The sequence below is a fragment of the Cervus canadensis genome, chromosome 3 (assembly GCF_019320065.1).
Source record: "Cervus canadensis isolate Bull #8, Minnesota chromosome 3, ASM1932006v1, whole genome shotgun sequence".
Lineage (NCBI taxonomy): Eukaryota > Metazoa > Chordata > Mammalia > Artiodactyla > Cervidae > Cervus > Cervus canadensis.
Window position 1 is genome coordinate 95,338,553 of NC_057388.1, and position 18,447 is coordinate 95,356,999.

The 18,447-nt window shown below is 39.5% G+C and overlaps 1 protein-coding gene across 2 annotated transcripts in view; it reads left to right on the plus strand.

Moving 5' to 3' along the window:
* The window catches only part of CHRM2 (cholinergic receptor muscarinic 2), a 170,062-nt gene that overhangs the window by 108,345 nt on the left and 43,270 nt on the right, over positions 1-18,447 (plus strand). Inside the window, exon 1 of one of the 2 annotated variants that reach the window (XM_043463802.1) lies at positions 12,756-12,842. The exons of the other annotated variant lie outside the window; for it this stretch is intronic. The gene's annotated coding sequence lies outside the window, so the exon portion shown is untranslated. Of the gene's footprint in view, positions 1-12,755; positions 12,843-18,447 lie in introns of those variants that run through there. 2 annotated transcript variants of the gene reach the window in all.

The following is an 18,447-nucleotide window of genomic DNA, read 5'->3' on the forward strand; positions in this document are numbered from 1 at the left end:
TTAGGAGTCAATGTTTTCTAAATAGAAACAATCTCAAAGGGAATGTCATGTTTCACTGTCAGTTCCATAACTCAAAATTGAAGTAATAAATGGAATTGCTACTATGGATTTACTTCTCATTGACAAAAGCAAATTGATGGATGAAATAAAACAAAAAGAAATTGTCAGAGAGAATGGCCATGCCATTTAATTATAATTAGTTAGTTAGTCACTCCCATCATGTCTGACTATTTGTGACCCCATGGACTGTAGCCCACCAGATTCCTCTGTCTGTGGATATCTCCAGTCAAGAATACTGGAGTGGATAGCCATTCTCTTCTCCAGGTGACTCAGCCATTTTATTACACATAATAGTAATTATATTTTGCAAAGGAAACTTCAAAAGAGAGGGGGAGGCATTAGTAAAAATTTTATGTCCAGATACCATATAGTCTGAAAGAAAAAAATAGCTCAAAAATAAATAGAAGGGTCCAGGAAATAAAAAGAGAATAATACATATAATTAAAACATCATGATAAAGAAAAATAGAAGCTCCTGTAAACACAAAATTAATTAAAACTGAGATTTTTTCTGAGTCTATATCACAGTTCGATAAACCAGGCTCACAGTGGTCAGCTACAGAAGCCATTATTATGATCAGTTCATATATTAAAGGAGTACATATACAAATTGAGATGTGAAGGATATAGACAAAAATAAATACGAAAAAAATGACATGTTGGAATGTAGAAATAGTATTTAGAGGTAAAATACATAAAAATCTAAGACATGTTTTTAAAAATAAAAGAGAGAGAGAAAGACTAAAGTACATGGCAAAAATAACCACAAAATTTTATTTAGAGAAAGAGCAATAGGAAAAACCTGGGTCCCCTGCTTTGTGGAATACAGTATAATTTTAATAGACTGCTAAAGGGAAATGGAACACAAAGTATTGCTCTGCTTCTACATTTTTCTCTGAAGAAGAATATACTGTAAACTTGAAAGGGAAGAATAATAATCGATGCCAAAAAAGGAAAAGTTAGCATGAAAGAGTCTTGGTGGTTTGAATCACTGACTCCCAAGTGTTTGTCTTCTGCAAAGTAAAACATAATAATATTAATAATAAAAACAATTTAGATGAATTTTTAATAAAACTCTAATTTAAAAGACACCCTTTATTCTGATATTTTTCCTCATTTGTTTTTTGCAGATTTCACATATTTTGTTTTTATTTTGATGAAATGATGGTTATGGTAGATGTGAGTTGTAATGTCTTTATATAATGAAATAAAAAGCAATGTATATGTAGTTATTATGTCTGATAATGTTGTGCTTCCCTGGTAGTTCAGGTGGTAAAAAATCTGCCTGCAATGCAGGAGACCTAGGTTCTATCCCTGAGTAAAGGAATAGCAACCCACTCTAGTATTTTTGCCAAGAGAATTCCATGAACAGATGAACCTGGTGGGCTAAGTTCATTGGGTTGCACAGAGTCGGACACGACTGAGCACGCAAGTATGCATACACATACACATGTCGTATAAAGTTAGTTGTAATGTTTCTATACAATGAAGTTAACATTAGCGATGTTATGTTAGTTCCTATTTTTAAGTCGTATTGGTTCTTAAAATCCAACTTGGGAGTTGCTAGATGTTTTTTCAATTTTTAAAATTCTGTTCAGTGAAAAATAGATGCACATGATAAATATCGACATGATACATATAGTCACATACTATTTTTCCTGCTCTTGGCCTCCAGGTTCTAGTCCTGTCAGTTTCCTCCCAGAAAGCCAATGAATGGAATGAATTCTGTGCATAATTCCTCACAGGTTCTTGAATTTGTGTAAAAATTACCCTTTTTATACAAATGGCAGTATACACAACTGATCTGTGCCTTGCTTTTTTCACATAGACCATAAACATTCCAGGGCATGGTAACCACTTTTAATTGTATTTTGAGTAGAAACTAAATTTAGATATTAAAAAGGATATATTGATGTACTTGTGAAATCAGTGTCAAAAGTTCTTAGAATTGCTATAGGATGAAAGAAGTGTCATAACACAGGAAGGATGAAATGTTGACTTGATATTTCACAAAGCAGAAAAAGAATAATTAAAGAACCTACATACTGGTGAACTTGACCTCAGTTATGAGCAAACTGTATGTTTAGGTTGATGGCTTAGGCACACATTGAAAATTAGGATCTGGTGATGACAGAGAACAATCTTGAATTCATAACACTGTGTAAATAAAAAAGTTTTTGAACTGATAAAACTGAAGAATGTCATATGTCTTGTACATTTTGATTATAAATAGCCAGTTGAAAATATTTTTCAGCATCTGTGTTTGGGCTGGAATATAGCAAGAGGATAAAGTACAGCTCAAAAGTGATTCAAATATTTTGTCCAGAGGAGATTAATTATTTCTTGAAAGGACCATAGCCTAACAAGCCCAGTGAGAGTGTTGCAAGGTTTTCCCTATTAGAATTTTGTCAATGCATAGATGACAGTTCAGTTCAGTCACACAGTTGTGTCCAACTCTTTGCGACCCCATGGTCTGCAGCACGCCAGGCCTCCCTGTCCATCACCAACTCCCGGAGCTTGCTCAAACTCATGTCCATCGAGTCGGTGATGCCATCCAACCATCTCATCCTCTGTCATCCTCTTCTCATCCTGCTTTCAATCTTTCCCTGCATCAGGGTTTTTTCAAATGAGTGAGTTCTTCACATCAGGTGGCCAAAGTATTGGAGTTTCAGCTTCAGCATCAGTCCTTCCAATGAATATTCAGCACTGATTTCCTTTAGGATGGACTGGTTGGATCTCCTTGCAGTCCAAGGGACTCTCAAGAGTCTTCTCCAACACCACAGTTCAAAAACATCATTTCTTCAGCACTCAGCTTTTTTTATAGTCCAACACTCGCACCCATAAATGACAACTAGAAAAACCATAGCTTTGACTAGACAGACCTCTGTTGGCAAAGTAATGTCTCTGCTTTTTATTATGCTGTCTAGGTGGGTCAAAGCTTTTGTTCCAAAGAACAGACATTTTTAATTTCATGGCTGCAGTCACCATCTGCAGTGATTTTGGAGGAACAAATAATAATGTGCCAAAAAAATAAATAAACACTGTGTCCATTGTTTCCCCATCTATTTGCCATGAAGTGATGGGACCAGATGCCATGATCTTCGTTTTCTGAATGTTGAGTTTTAAGCCAGTTTGTTCACTCTCCTCTTTCACTTTCATCAAGAGGCTCTTTAGTTCTTCTTCACTTTCTGCCATAAGGGTGCTGCCATCTGCATATATGATGTTATTGATATTTTTCCTGACAGTCTTGATTCCAGCTTGTGCTTCATCCAGCCTGGCATTTTGCATGATGTACTCTGCATATAAGTTAAATAAGCAGGGTGACAATATACAGCCTTCACATACTCCTTTTCCTATTTGAAACCAGTCTGTTGTTTCATGTCCAGTTCTAACTGTTGCTTCCTGACCTACATACAGATTTCTCAGGAGGCAGCTAAGGTGGTCTGGTATTCCCATCTCTTTCAGAATTTTCCACAGTTTATTGTGATCCACACAGTCAAAGGCTTTGGCATAGTCAATAAAGCAGAAATGGATGTTTTTCTGGAACTCTCTTGCTTTTTCGATGATCCAACGGATGTTGGCAATTTGATCTCTGGTTCCTCTGCCTTGTCTAAATCCAGCTGGAGCATCTGGAATTCATGGTTCATGTACTGTGAAGCCTGGCTTGGAGAATTTTGAGCATTACTTTACTAGCATGTGAGATGAGTGCAATTGTGTGGTAGTTTGATCATTCTTTGGCATTGCCTTTCTTTGGGATCAGAATGAAAACTGACCTTTTCCAGTCCTGTGGCCACTGATGAGTTTTCCAAATTTGCTGGCATGTTGAGTGCAGCACTTTCACAGCATCATCTTTTAGGATTTGAAATAGCTCAACTGGAATTCCACCACTCCACTAGCTTTGTTCGTAGTCATGCTTCCTAAGGCCCACTTGACTTCACATTCCAGAATGTCTGGCTCTAGGTGAGTGATCACACCATCATGGTTATCTGGGTCATGAAGATCTTTTTGTATAGTTCTTCTGTGTATTCTTGCCACCTCTTTTTAATATCTTCGGCTTTTATTAGTTCCGTACCATTTCTGTCCTTTATTGTGCCCATCTTTGCATGAAATGGTCACTTGGTATCACGAATTTTCTTGAAGCAATCTCTAGTCTTTCCCATTCTATTGTTTTCCTCTATTTCTTTGCATTGATCACTGAAGAAGGCTTTCAAGACTGACCCAGACTTGCCTGTGATTGTCCAAGAGTTCTGGCACAGGCATATGTCGGCAGTGGCCTGCTGCAGGTCCGGGGGCACTGAGTGCAGCAGTGTGTGCCTGGGGCCTTTTAAAGGAGGTCGCCATTATCTTCATTACCTCCTCCATTGTTTGGCCTAAGGTCAAAGAACAAGGAGGGAACACAGCCCTGCCCATCAACAGAAAATTTAATTAAAGATTTGCTGATGACCCCGCCCATAAGAACAAGACCCAGTTTACCCCTTATTCAGTCTCTTCCATGAGGAAGCTTCCAAAAGCCTCTTATCCTTATCCATCAGAGGGCTGACAGAGTGAACACCACAATCACAGAAAAGTGACCAAACTGATCACATGGACCACAGCCTTGTCTAACTCAATGAAACTATGAGCCATGCCGTGTAGGGTCACCCAAGATGGATGGGTCATGGTGAAGAGTTCTGACAAAACATGGTCCACTGGAGAAGGGAAGTGAAGTGAAAGTCACTCAGTCATGTCTGACTCTTTGTGACCCAATGGACTATACAGTCCATGGGATTCTCCAGGCCAGAATACTAGAGTGGGTAGCCTTTCCCTTCTCCAGGTGATCTTCCCAACCCAGGGATCAAACCCAGGTCTCCCGCATTGCAGGCGGATTCTTTAGCAACTGAGCCACAAGGGAAGCCCAAGAATACTAGAGTGAGTAGTCTATCCCTTCCCCAGTGGATCTTCCCAACCCAGGAATTGTACCAGGATCTCCTGCATTGCAGGCAGATTCTTTATCAACTGAGCTATCAGGGTCCACTGGAGAAGGGAATGGCAAACCACTTCAGTATTCTTGCCTTGAGAACCCCATGAACAGTATGAAAAGGCAAAAAGATAGGACACTGAAAGATGAAATCCCCAGGTCTCTAGGTGCCCAATATACTACTGGAGATCAGTGGGGAAATAATTCCAGAAAGAATGAAGAGACCGAGCCAAAGCAAAAGCAACACTCAGTTGTGGGTGTGACTGGTGATGGAAGTAAAGTCTGATGCTGTAAAGAGCAATACTGCGTAGGAACCTGGAATTTTAGGTCCATAAATCAAGGCAAATTGGAACTGGTCAAACAGGAGACGGCAAGGGTGAACATCGACATTTTAGGATTCAGTGAACTAAAATGGACTGGAATGGGTGATATTAACTCAGATGACCATTATATCTACTACTGTGGGCAAGAATCCCTTAGAAGAAATGGAGTAGCCATCACAGTCAACAAAAGAGTCTGAAATGCAGTACTTCGATGCAATCACAAGAATGACAGAATGATCTCTGTTCATTTCCAAGGCAAACCATTCAATATCACAGTAATCCACGTCTATACCCTGACCAGTAATGCTGAAGAAGCCGAAGTTGAATGGTTCTATGAAGACCTCAAGACCTCCTAGAACTAACAGCCCCAAAAATATGTCCTTTTCATGATAGGGGACTGGAATGCAAAAGTAGGAGGTCAAGAGATACCTGGAGTAACAGTCAAATTTGCCCTTGGAGTACAAAATGAAGCATGGCAAAGGCTAACAGAGTTTTTCCAAGAGAATGCCCTGGTCATAGAAAACACCATCTTCCAACAACTCAAGAGAAGACTCTACATATAGACATCACCAGATGGTCAATACCAAAATCAAATTGATTATATTCTTTGCAGCCAAAGATGGAGAAGCTCTATACAGTCAGCAAAAACAAGACCGGGAGCTGACTGTGGCTTAGATCATAAACTCCTTATTGCCAAATTCAGACTTAACTTGAAGAAAGTAGAGAAAACCACTAGACCATTCAGGTATGACCTAAATCAAATCCTTTATGGTTATACAGTGGAAGTGGCAAATAGATTCAAGGGATTAGATCTGATAGACAGAGTGCCTGAAGGACTATAGATGGAGGTTTGTGACATTGTACAGGAGGCAGTGATCAAACCATCCTCAAGAAAAACAAATGCAAAAAGGCAAAATGGTTGTCTGAGGAGGCCTTACAAATAGCTGAGAAAAGAAGAGAGGCAAAAGACAAAGGAGAAAAAGAAAAATATACCCATTTGAATGCATTGATGACAAAGTGGATGTAATTAGCAAATTTATGAACAATGCAAATATGGGAGGAAAAAGAAATAGGTATCATATTGGAGTCAGAATTTAGAAAGATTTTGATCTTGTGGAACAAAATCAAAGTTAAATTTTAAAGGGTTTCAAAATGTCAACTTAAGTACAAGGAAGTAGATCTGGTTAATAACTCACATAAAGAGTATCTGGACATTTTAGAAGTTATACACTTATGTTCTGAATAGTGATACCCTGTGATTTTCTTTCTTTCATAATATGATGCCAAATGTTTCTATCTTTTAAGAACTGTGTAAATTGCTTAAACTACTCATAGCTTTCTAGCTGGGTTGTGAATTTGGTTCCTACACACATACATACACATAATGTCACATGGGAATTTGGGGAGGTAAGAAGGGTAAGCCTTATGTTCAGTGCTCTGTCTTGATCCAATATTTATTAACATAAACTGAGAAGAATTAATGTTTTCAAATTGTGGTGCTGGAGAAGACTCTTGAGAGTCTCTTGGACTGCAAGGAGACCAAACCAGTCAATCCTAAAGGAAATCAACCCTAAATATTCATTGGAAGGACTGACACTGAAGCTCTAATACTTTGGCCACCTGATGCAAAGAGATGACTCATTGACAAAGACCCTGATGCTGGGAAAGACTGAAGGCAAAAGGATAAGGAGGCAGCAAAGGATTAGATGGTTAAATAGCATCATCAACCCAATGGATATGAATTTGAGCAAAATCATGGAGATAGTGAAAGACAGAGTAGCTTGGCATGCTGCAGTCCATGGGGTCGCAAAGAGTCAAGCACAACTTAGTGACTGAACAAACACCAAATGTGTTCTGTGATCATATGGACATTATAGAAATTCCATGCTCGAGGAAAGAGCAGGAATAATTTTATTCACCAGAGCCTATTTGAATATTATATTCAGTTCTATATGATAGCATTTAAACGAAGTTACATGAGGAATGTTTGAAGAAAGTAGATATATTTTGCTTAGAAAGGCAGGGTTAGTCAGCTTCAGTTATTTGAGGGGATGTTATATAAAAATTAAGCATATTTTAAATATCTGCAGAAAACAGACATAGAATCAGGGTTTTTTTTTAAGGACTTCATTTTAGAATAAAGAATATCTTCTTAATAATTAGATCTGTACAAAAGTAGAATGAACTACTTTCATAGTTGGAAGTTTCCCAGCATTTGAAATGTTTTAACAAAGGCTGAGTGATGAATTATTATAAATATTTTGAAGAATAAAACATTTATTGACCTAATAGAAGTGTTAGTCCCTCAGTCATGTCAGACTCTTTGTGATCCCATGGACTTCTCCAGGCAAGAATACTGGAAGGGGTAGCCATTCCCTTCTCCAGAGGATCTTCCCAACCCAGGGATCAAACCTTGGTCTCCCACATTCCAAGTAGACTCTTTACTGTCTGAGCTACCAGGAAAGCCCTTATTGACCTAATGCCTGCCTGCTCAGTCGCTTCAGCCGTGTCCAACTATTTGCAACCCCATGGACTGTCGTCCACCAGGCTCTTCTGTCCATGGGATTCTCCAGGCAAGGATACTGGAGTGAGTTGCCATGCTCTGTTCCAGGGAATCCTCCTGACCCAGGAATCAAATTCATGTCTCCTGTATTGCAGGCAGATTCTTTACCCACTGAGCCACCTGGAAAGCACCTATTGACTTCTAAGTACCTCCTAAATTTCAAATCCCAAGTCATCTACTTTTTTTTTCTGTTCCATATATTCTATCTAGCCTTAGATTAAGATTTGTTTCTATCTGGATTCATCTGATTCTAATTATCTACATGGTTACTACCTTACCTTGCACTCTGATTTCCATGTGCTTCCAAATTCTTGACCCACTGCCTTGCTCACCTCCAGACTCTAAACATATCCTACTTCACATTTTTTACTTGATTCCAAACACTTCATCCCCAAATCATCTACCAGATTTTATGTATTGCTTTGAGTAGGCCTTTCTCCAAGGCTTATCCTCTGCCCTGTGTTGTATTTCATGTCCTGACTCCCACAAGTATTACTTCCTCACATTTCATATTATAAGGGCCTTCTCATTGAGCACTGCCACCAATCTGTCTTCTTTCTGTTTGGGGGCCTCCTGATCTCCCATATACTAATACACACCCTTTCAACACATTAATCTTTAAAAATGCTACTTTAACTATTGCTTACCTTCCCTAACTTCTGTCTCAAAACCAGATGTTTTCCAGTAGCTTGTTAGTGGCTTAGTCATGTCCGATTCTTTGCAATCCCATGGACTGTAGCCTGCCAGCCTCCTCTGTTCATGGAATTCTCCAGGAAAGAATACTGGAGTAGGTTGCCATTTCCTCCTCCAGAGGATCTTCCCTGACCTAAGAACTGAACCCAGATCTCCTGCATAGCAGGTGGATTCTTTACCACTGAGCCACCAGGAAAGCCAGCTATTTGATAAAGTGTACATTATTTAACTTCCCCAGTGGCTCAGTGGTCCTGTAATGCAGGAGACCTGGGTTTGATCACTGGGTTGGGAAGATTCCATGGGGGAGGGCAATGCAAGACTCCAGCATTCTTGCCTAGAGAATCCCATGGACAGAGGAGCCTAGTGGGCTACAGTCCAAAGGACTGCAGAGTCAGAGACAACTGAACATGCACGCACCATAACAAAACGCCGTTGACTGGGTCAGTCAGTCAGTTCAGTCACTCAGTCATGTCTGACACTGTGAACCCATGGACTACAGTATGCCAGGCCTCCCTGTCCATCACCAACTCCTGGACTTTACTCAAACTCATATCCATTGAGTCGGTGATACCATCCAACCATCTCATCCTCTGTCATTCCCTTCTCCTCCCATTTTCAATCTTTCCCAGCATCAGGGTCTTTTCAAATGAGTCAGTTCTTCGCATCAGGTGGCCAAAGTATTGGAGTTTCAGCTTCAGCATCAGTCCTTCCAATGAATATTCAGCACTGATCTCCTTTAGGATGGACTGGATGGATCTCCTTACAGTCCAATGGACTCTCAAGAGTTATCTCCAACACCACAGTTCAAAAGCATCAATTTTTAAGCACTCAGCTTTCTTTAAAATCCAACTCTCATATCCATTGGAGAAGGAAATGGCAACCCACTCCAGTATTCTTGCCTAGAGAATCCTGTGGAAGAGGAGCCTTGTGGGCTACCGTCTATGGGGTTGCGCAGAGTCAGACATGACTGAAGCAACTTGGCAGCAGCAGCAGCAGCAGCTCACATCCATACATAACTACAGGGAAAACCATAGCATTGATTAGACGGACCTTTGTTGGCAAAGGAATGTCTCTGCTTTTTATTATCCTGTCCAGGTTGGTCATAGCTTTTCTTCCAAAGAGCAAGCATCTTTTAATTTCATGGCTGCAGTCACCATCTGCAGTGATTTTAGAGCCCCCAGAAATAAAGTCAGCCACTGTTTCCACTGTTTCCCCATGTATTTGCCATTAAGTGTGATGGGACCAGATGCCATGATCTTCGTTTTCTGAATGTTGAGTTTTAAGCCAGTTTGTTCACTCGCCTCTTTCACTTTCATCAAGAGGCTCTTTAGTTCTTCTTCACTTTCTGCCATAAGAGTGCTGTCATCTGCATATATGAGGTTATTGATATTTTTCCTGGCAATCTTGATTCCAGCTTGTGCTTCATCCAGCCCAGCATTTCTCATGATGTACTCTGCATATAAGTTTAATAAGCAGGGTGACAATATACAGCTTTGACGTACTCCTTTCCTGATTTGGAACCAGTCTGTTGTTCCATGTCCAGTTCTAACTGTTGCTTCCTGACCTGCATACAGATTTCTCAGGAGGCAGCTAAGGTGGTCTGGTATTCCCATCTCTTTCAGAATTTTCCACAGTTTATTGTGATCCACACAGTCAAAGGCTTTGGCATAGTCAATAAAGCAGAAATGGATGTTTTTCTGGAACTCTCTTGCTTTTTCAATGATCCAACGGATGTTGGCAATTTAATCTCTGGTTCCTCTGCCTTGTCTAAATCCAGCTGGAGCATCTGGAAGTTCACAGTTCACGTACTGTGAAGCCTGGCTTGGAGAAGTTTGAGCATTACTTTGCAGGCATGTGAGATGAGTACAACTGTGTGGTAGTTTGAACATTCTCTGACATTGTCTTTCTTTGGGATCGGAATGAAAACTGACCTTTTCCAGTCCTGTGGCCACTACTGAGTTTTCCAAATTTGCTGGCATATTGAGTGCAGCATTTTCACAGCATTATCTTTTAGGGTTTGAAATAGCTCAACTGGAATTCCATCACCTCCACAAGCTTTGTCCGTAATGATGCTTCCTAAGGCCCACTTGACTTCACATTCCAGAATGTCTGGCTCTAGGTGAGTGATCACACCATCATGGTTATCTGGGTCATGAAGATCTTTTTGTATAGTTCTTCTGTGTATTCTTGCCACCTCTTCTTAATATCTTCTGTTTCTATTAGTTCCGTACCATTTCTGTCCTTTATTGTGCCCATCTTTACATGAAATGTTCCCTTGGTATCTCGATTTTTTTTTTGAAGAGATCTCTAGTCTTTCCCATTCTATTGTTTTCCTCTATTTCTTTGCATTGATCACTGAGGAAGGTTTTCTTATCTCTCCTTGCTATTCTTTGGAACTCTGCATTCAAATGGGTATATCTTTGCTTTCCTCCTTTGCTTTTTGCTTCTCTTCTTTTCACAGCTATTTGTAAGACCTCCTCAGACAACCATTGACTGGGTAGCTTAAACAATGTAAGCTTTTTCTCACAATTCTGGAGCCTGGGAAGTCCACAATCAAGGTGTTGGCCCATTTCTCATTGTATCCTCACATGGTAGAGAGGTGGAGGAATGTCTGCCATCTCTTCTCCCAAGAGCACTAATCCCATCATGTGGGTCTCTCTCTAAGTGTTAGTCGCTCAGTCGTGCCCGACTCTTTGTGACCGCATAGACTGCAGCCCACCGGGCTCCTCTGTCCATGAGATTTTCCAGGCAAGGATACTGGAGTGGGTTGCCATTTCCTTCTCCAGGGAATCTTCCCAACCCAGGGATCGAACCCGGGTCTCCTGCACTGCGGGCAGATTCTTTACTGACTGAGCCCAAACCCTTATTACTCCCAAAGGTCCCATCATAAGTACCACCTCTCTGGGGCAGGACTTCAATGTATAAATCTGGGGAGGCACACAGACCTTCAGTCCATAACAGTGTATTTATGGTTTGGTTCCAAACCGTATTTCTATCTTTATTTCCTTATAATTCTTTTACATACTTCATCTTCAACTAAATCTGTTTATTCATGCTTTCTTCATGATGCTTGCTGCTTTCATGACTCCCTTACAAATTATATCCCTCCACTCTTCTTCAAACCTACCCATCTTTAGCTTAGTATATTTCTTCTATTATTCTTATAAATGGTTTCAATTCTGTATTTTACTTAACTTGCACAGGTCTACACAGGGCAGGGAGCACATAATTCTTCCAAACTACATTGTAGTTCTACCTTGATACAGAGACCGTTTCATAGACTTCTTGCACTGAATACCTAGGTTCCAGAAAGTAATTTTTGGCTTGATTTGCCTTCAAGTTCCTCATTCATCCAGCAGCATTTAATGACAAACCTACATTTTGCTAGCAGGCAAAATATAATTTTCCACCATGGGGTCTGGTTCTCAAAACATTTTACCCCTCCAAAAATGCCCATGTCAATATATTGGAGGAAAAACAAAAGTATTTCTCTTTTCACTTTTTTCTTTATGATTTGACACAAACTGTTTCACTCATTGCCTCACTGGTGACTTTCGGAGATTTTGCAGGTGACATAAGCCTAAGATCACCATTTTTTCCCTCATTGTGAACAGAGAAGGTGAATAAATGTCCTTTTTTATTTCCTCAAATTTCAAAACATCTGAGGAAAATACTGGAAAAATTAGGCAAAATAAATTAATTCTTCCTTTCCATCTTCTTGATTAATATTAAATTTAGTTCAGTGTCTGGCAATTATAAGCACTGAAAAATAGATTGAATGTTGATGGAAATAATTCTCACGACAATTGCTGAAATTTACCAGCCTAAAAACCAGAAACATTAGAATTAAGACCAAATCTCAGAAATCATTTAGATCAAATTGTTCATTTTCGTGATGATGGACCAGAAGTCCACAGAAGCTAAAATGTTTGACTGTAAGCTTCCGTGGTGGCTCAGTGGTAAAGAATCTGCCTGCAATGCAGGAGACCCGGGTTCAGTACCTTGTTCGGGATTATCCCCTGGAGGAGGGCATAGCAACCCACTGCAGTATTCTTGTCCAGAGAATTCCATGGACGGAGGAGCCTGGCGCACTGCAGTCCATGAGGTCACCAACAGTCCGACACAACTGAGTGACTAACACTTTCACTTTCACACCGAGGGAAGCCAGCATAGATTGGGACTCAGATTCGCTCTACCCTTCCCACACTCTGGTCACTACATCCCATTTTTTAGACCACACTACTTCCGTAAGTATAGACTGATAGGTTACAGATACACTGAAGAAGTTTGGGGAAAACATGACAGAAAACTATAGTTATAAAAAGAACCGGGAAGAAAACCTATGAAAAGAAAGAAGATAGATTTACTTTTAAAAAAAAAGAAAAAGGAATTGGTGATTGCTTTCTTTATGAATTTGCTGAAGTTCTACATTAGAAACAAACTAAATGAATCTTGTGTTCCTTACAAGCTACAAGATCTTTTCTATTTTTTGTTTTTGAATCCACTACTATCTATTTTTGGTGTTAATCTCTAAAGGGAGGAAAGAGTAATTAAAAACTCTGAACTGCATGTTTAACTGTTTGAAAAATGCTGCTTTGTTTACATGATTCTAAAAAGGGCAAAACGCTTCGACTATCTTGTGCCTGATTGATCTGATATTTGGACATTACGCATAGTAAGCCTTAGAGGAATAGAAATAAAGTTGTTTGGGGGATGTCTGCATGACTCTTTTTTACCCTGGCTTTTCTCCTAAAGTTCAATAAAGGCCATCTTTCAAAAGCACATAAATCCACTTACAGTTAAAAGAAAACCAAAAGATTTTTTTTTTATGTGAGAGTAAAATCCTTATTTATTTCTTAAATGCCTTTTCTACCTTCTGCCTTGGGGGATGTTTCTGGTATCTATGTTCATTTTAAGCCTGTCTCATCTGTCCTCCTTTGAATCTCTGCCTTGTTTTGTCCAACCTGGAGGATAACAGCATCTAATACTTTATATATCTTGTTTCCAGAAACAATAGCCTGTGGCGCTTCCATTATTTATTCTCTCTCCTTCTGTCAGTGACATGATGGCCTGCTGCTTGCCAAGAACTCTGCTTTTCCAGGCCAGTGATTCCATTCCCCCTAGCATTTTCTCAGATTTAATTTCTTGAGAAAGAAAAAAGAAAAAAAAAGTTATGGCTGATAGTTTTGCCAAATGGAACTCAGCTTTGAATGATTAGATTGGAATTTAATATATATTGTGACCAATATATGTTATTGCTGATGAAGGTATAGCAGTGGCTGTAATGGTAATAGGTAATGATGGTGGTGGTTATGATGGTGCAAGTGGTGTGATAACAGTGGTGGTGACGGAGGTGTTAATGATGGTGGTAACAGTGATGATTTAGGTAAGATGGTGGTGTTGGCAGCATTAATAATGGTTGTGACGATGATGCTCATGATGATCTATTTGTTGGTCTGTCTTGCTTTCTAAAGTGAAAGTCACTCAGTTGTGTCCCACTCTTTGCGACCCCATGAGTCCATGAAATTCTCCAGGCCAGAATACAGCCTACCCCTTCTCCAGGGGATCTTCCCTACCCAGAGATTGAACACAAGTCTCCCACATTGCAGGTGGATTCTTTACCAGCTGAGCTACAAGGGAAGCCCAGGAATACTGGAGTGGGTAGCCTATCCCCTCTCCAGTGGATCTTCCTAACCCAGGAATCGAACCAGGGTCTCCTGCATTGCAGGCAGATTCTTTACCAATTGAGCTATCATGGAAGCCCTTTGTTTCTAAAGAGTCAGTGAATTCTTGGGATGATTTGATCCCATTATGGCATAATAGAGGAACAAATATATATAACGATAGTCTAATAGTCCAACATGTCAGCAAATAATTTATAATCAATATGCTATTTGATTCTCAAAAAAGTAAAATAGTTAAATTACCTTCCTTGAAAACATTTTTTATGTCATCTGCTGCAGTCTCATGTTTTTGTTAATTTTTATGGGTGTTCCATTATAAACGTAAGAAATAAAATTGGAGAGTGGCTTGTGTTTATGTCATTTGAGTAAATCAATCTAAGCTTCTCCTAAACACACAATGCTGACTTTGTCACTAAGAAGATTATCTTGATCCTTGTTTTAGGTCAATATATTTTAAGTCTAGAGATATAATATTCATTTATTCTATAAACACACACTGAATGGGCTTCCCTGGTGGCTCAGTGAGAAAGAATCCGCCTACAATGCAGGAGCTGCAGGAAATATGGGTTCAATCCCTGGGTTGGGAAGATCCCTTGGAAGAAGGCATGCAACCCACTCCAGTATTTTTGCCTGGAGAATCCAATGTACAGAGGAGCCTGCTGGAAGACAGTCCATAGGGTTGCAAAGAGTCGGACACGACTGAAGTAACTTAGCAGCACGCATGCATATATTGAATACTTTCTAGGTCCTAGACACTGTGCTAAGAAGAGGAGATTCAGTGCTTATCCCCAAGCCCTGAGTACATAGAATTGCAAACATCATTGCATAACAAGAAATTTGTTAGAATGAAAATACATAAATTGTACTAGAAATCATAAGGGAAAAAAATCTAAGTTTTACTGGAGTGGTGAAAAAAGACTTTATTTGAGGGGAGAATACTTTAGCTAAGACTTGGAAGGAAAATTTAAGCAGTGAGGCATTCAACTAGAAGAAAACAGGATGCATGAAAACACACTGGCTTGGGGACATCTGCCTTATTGCAATCACTGTAGTTAACTTAATGTTGCCATTGTATATTACTCAGGTAACAGTGTGGTGTGGGAGAATATAGTGCTGGCTTGAGACCGGGCTTGGCAGTCAGGCGGAAGCCATTGCATGGTTGCCTGAATAGCCTTGAAGGCCATTCTATGTTGGGATTTCATTCTCTGTCGAGTAATTTTCAGCAGCAGATTGGCACAGTTAAGTTTGTAAGTTAGAAAGATCTTTGAGAGGTCAGAGTCGAGGATATATTTGAATGAGTAAGCCTGAAAGGAAGAGATCAGCTGGGTGGCCTTTGAGGGTGAGATCTGGTGAGACGCTGAATACAATGACGGTAACAATACAAAAGTGGTGACTAATGCCCAGAATATAAAGCAGATAGCATGTTAAGGAGTTGAAAAACTTAAATGTGGGGAAATTTAAGGATGATTTCCAGATTTCTGGCTTGTTCACAGACTGAACAATGCAAGACAGTGTATAATTAGTTGCTAAACTATGCGGTTTCAAAAATAAGTACTTTAAAGCTTATAGGAGTGAGTAATAATTGAAGAAGACTCCTTGCAGAATGTGTCAGGATGTAAGATGATATAAGAGCAGTGGTACACACAGCACTCTGCTGGAAAAGTAATTTTACTAAGTGACTTGGGACACACTTTCTTATTTTCTGCTTATGGTTTGGAGAGTCACTTGACTCTCACAGAAGAAATTCTCCCCACTCTCCTTACCCTGAAAAAGTAGGGAAAATGGATGTAGACATGGAGCACAGCCCTTTCCCAAACAAAATTATATTTCTAATTAGAGAAATATATACTTTCTGTATCACAGATTCCAGTAGAATAGGACAGGAGGAAAGGAAAGAGAAAGGAGCTGTGTTTCATCACTCAGTAGTGTCTGACTCTTTGCTATCCTTTAGACTGTAACCTGCCAGGCTCCTCCGTCCATGGGATTTTTCAGGCAAGCATACTGGAGTAGGTTGGCATTTCTGCCTTCAAGGGATCTTCCTGACCCAGGGATCGAATTCGTGTCTCCTGCATTGCAGGAAGATTCTTGACCTCTGTGCCATCTGGGAAGCCCCAATTTGGGGATTAGGTTGGAAAAAAACTAATCTATAATGTCCCCAATAAAAGAAGGTAAAATTCAACAATAAAATAATCACATTGGCATTCTCAAATATTGAAATGTTTTCTTTTACTACCTTTAAAATCTATAATATCAAGGAACAAATATTTGCTGCTTTATCATAAATGCTATAATATTTTTCTTTATTTAATCTCTTCCTATTGGCTTCATTTTTGCAAGTTGTTGCAGTGTGTGGAAAAAATATGATTAATGCTCTTAATACAAGAGCCAGTTGACAGAAATAAAACAAAAAAATAGAGTAGGGCAATTTAATACCTTCTCTACTCACACTGTAGGTAGATCAGGAAATTTCAATACTCTCTAGGATAATGGTGTTCTTGTTTGTATTGATATTTTCAAGGTGAGTGTATTGAGATATGTCTATGTGAAAAATACATTAGTACCTGTGTATGACACAATGTTGTTTTATTTGGTTTGGAAGATAAAGTATCATGATTATAGAGATGAGAGAATAATCTTTCCAGTGAAGTTCCATTGGAACTAGATCCTGAAGAATGGTTAGATATTAACCAGTCAGAGAGAAAAAAGGATTATATTATGGAAAAAAGAGGCATATGTGCAAAACCTGAAGGTTGGGCTAAGCCTAAGCATGTTTGAAGTGTACTCAGGAAACTTCCAGGCCGAGCTTTAGACTGAATGGCAAGGAATAATGGGATTTATAAAGTACTATATAAGATAGACGGAGAAGGCAATGGCACCCCACTCCAGTACTCTTGCCTGGACAACCCCGTGGATAAAGGAGCCTGGTAGGCTGCAATCCATGGGGTCGCCAAGAGTCAGACATGACTGAGCGACTTCACTTTCACTTTTCACTTTTATGCATTGGAGAAGGAAATGGCAACCCACTCCAGTGTTCTTGCCTGGAGAATCCCAGGGATGGGGTCGCACAGAGTCGGACACGACTGAAGTGACTTAGCAGCAGCAGCATATAAGATAGAATATTTTCAAAGTTAGGAGTTTAGATTTGGAAATATCTTAGAAGATTTTGAATAAGAAAGAGGGTGAGTGACATTAACACTTTACGAATGATAAACATTAGCATTATAAGTTACAAATGAAATTTATAATAGATAACACTTAGTGGGGGCTTACTATTATAAATGCCAGACACCTAATAACTAATTTAATCTTGCTCATGCCTAATAATGTAGGTGATACTGCTATCATCCCTACTTTCCAATTTGTAGACTGAGAAAGTGACCAGAGGGTTTGCACAAGTAACACAGACAATATATGGGAGAGCAGGTGTGTGAATTGGGCACAAACTGGCCTCTTAACCTCTGCGTCAAGTTTATTATTTGTAAAATAAAATAAAAGGAAAAGTCTATTGTCTGAGATTCTGAGGTACTTAACATTACTGACTATAGAGGAGGTCCCTCCATGAGCCATTGGCTTTACTTTTGTTCAGAGCGCAATATTCAAATTTAAGCTTACTGAAAGAAAGAGATTTATTTCCTGTTGCAGAGATTGCTCTCACCCAGGCCCCAATTAACTTGGTCCCTAGAACATGCCTCTAATTCTCTGTGTCCACCAGCAATGGTTTATTTCCCTCAAGAACAGTCATTTTCTGAATTCCATTCATAGAGTTTTGTTTCTGGAACTGATTCAGTCTATTGACTATGTAAATAGTGTAGTTGCTTTTCCATGAAAATGCATAAAATTCCTATTGTACTATGTGTGCTTCTGTTGGCTCTTAAGGAAAGAAACATAAGTAGCTCGGCATCATTGCAGGAGACAGAACATCTGTTTGCTTTGGAATCCAAGAGAGGCTCTCCACATGGCTTCCTCCTAAAGCAGATTGGTAAGCAACTTTGGAATAAATCTTCCTAAGGGCTTTCTTGTCCACATGACTAAGAGTTTAACATCTCCTAGAACTGATTCCATCATTTTAATGGTTGTGTGGTATCCATTCCTTTGGGACAAGTTTCTAATGTGAAAGGGAAGCTGTGGTTTCCTCTGATTCCCTGAAGCTCTCTCCTTAAAATCTTAT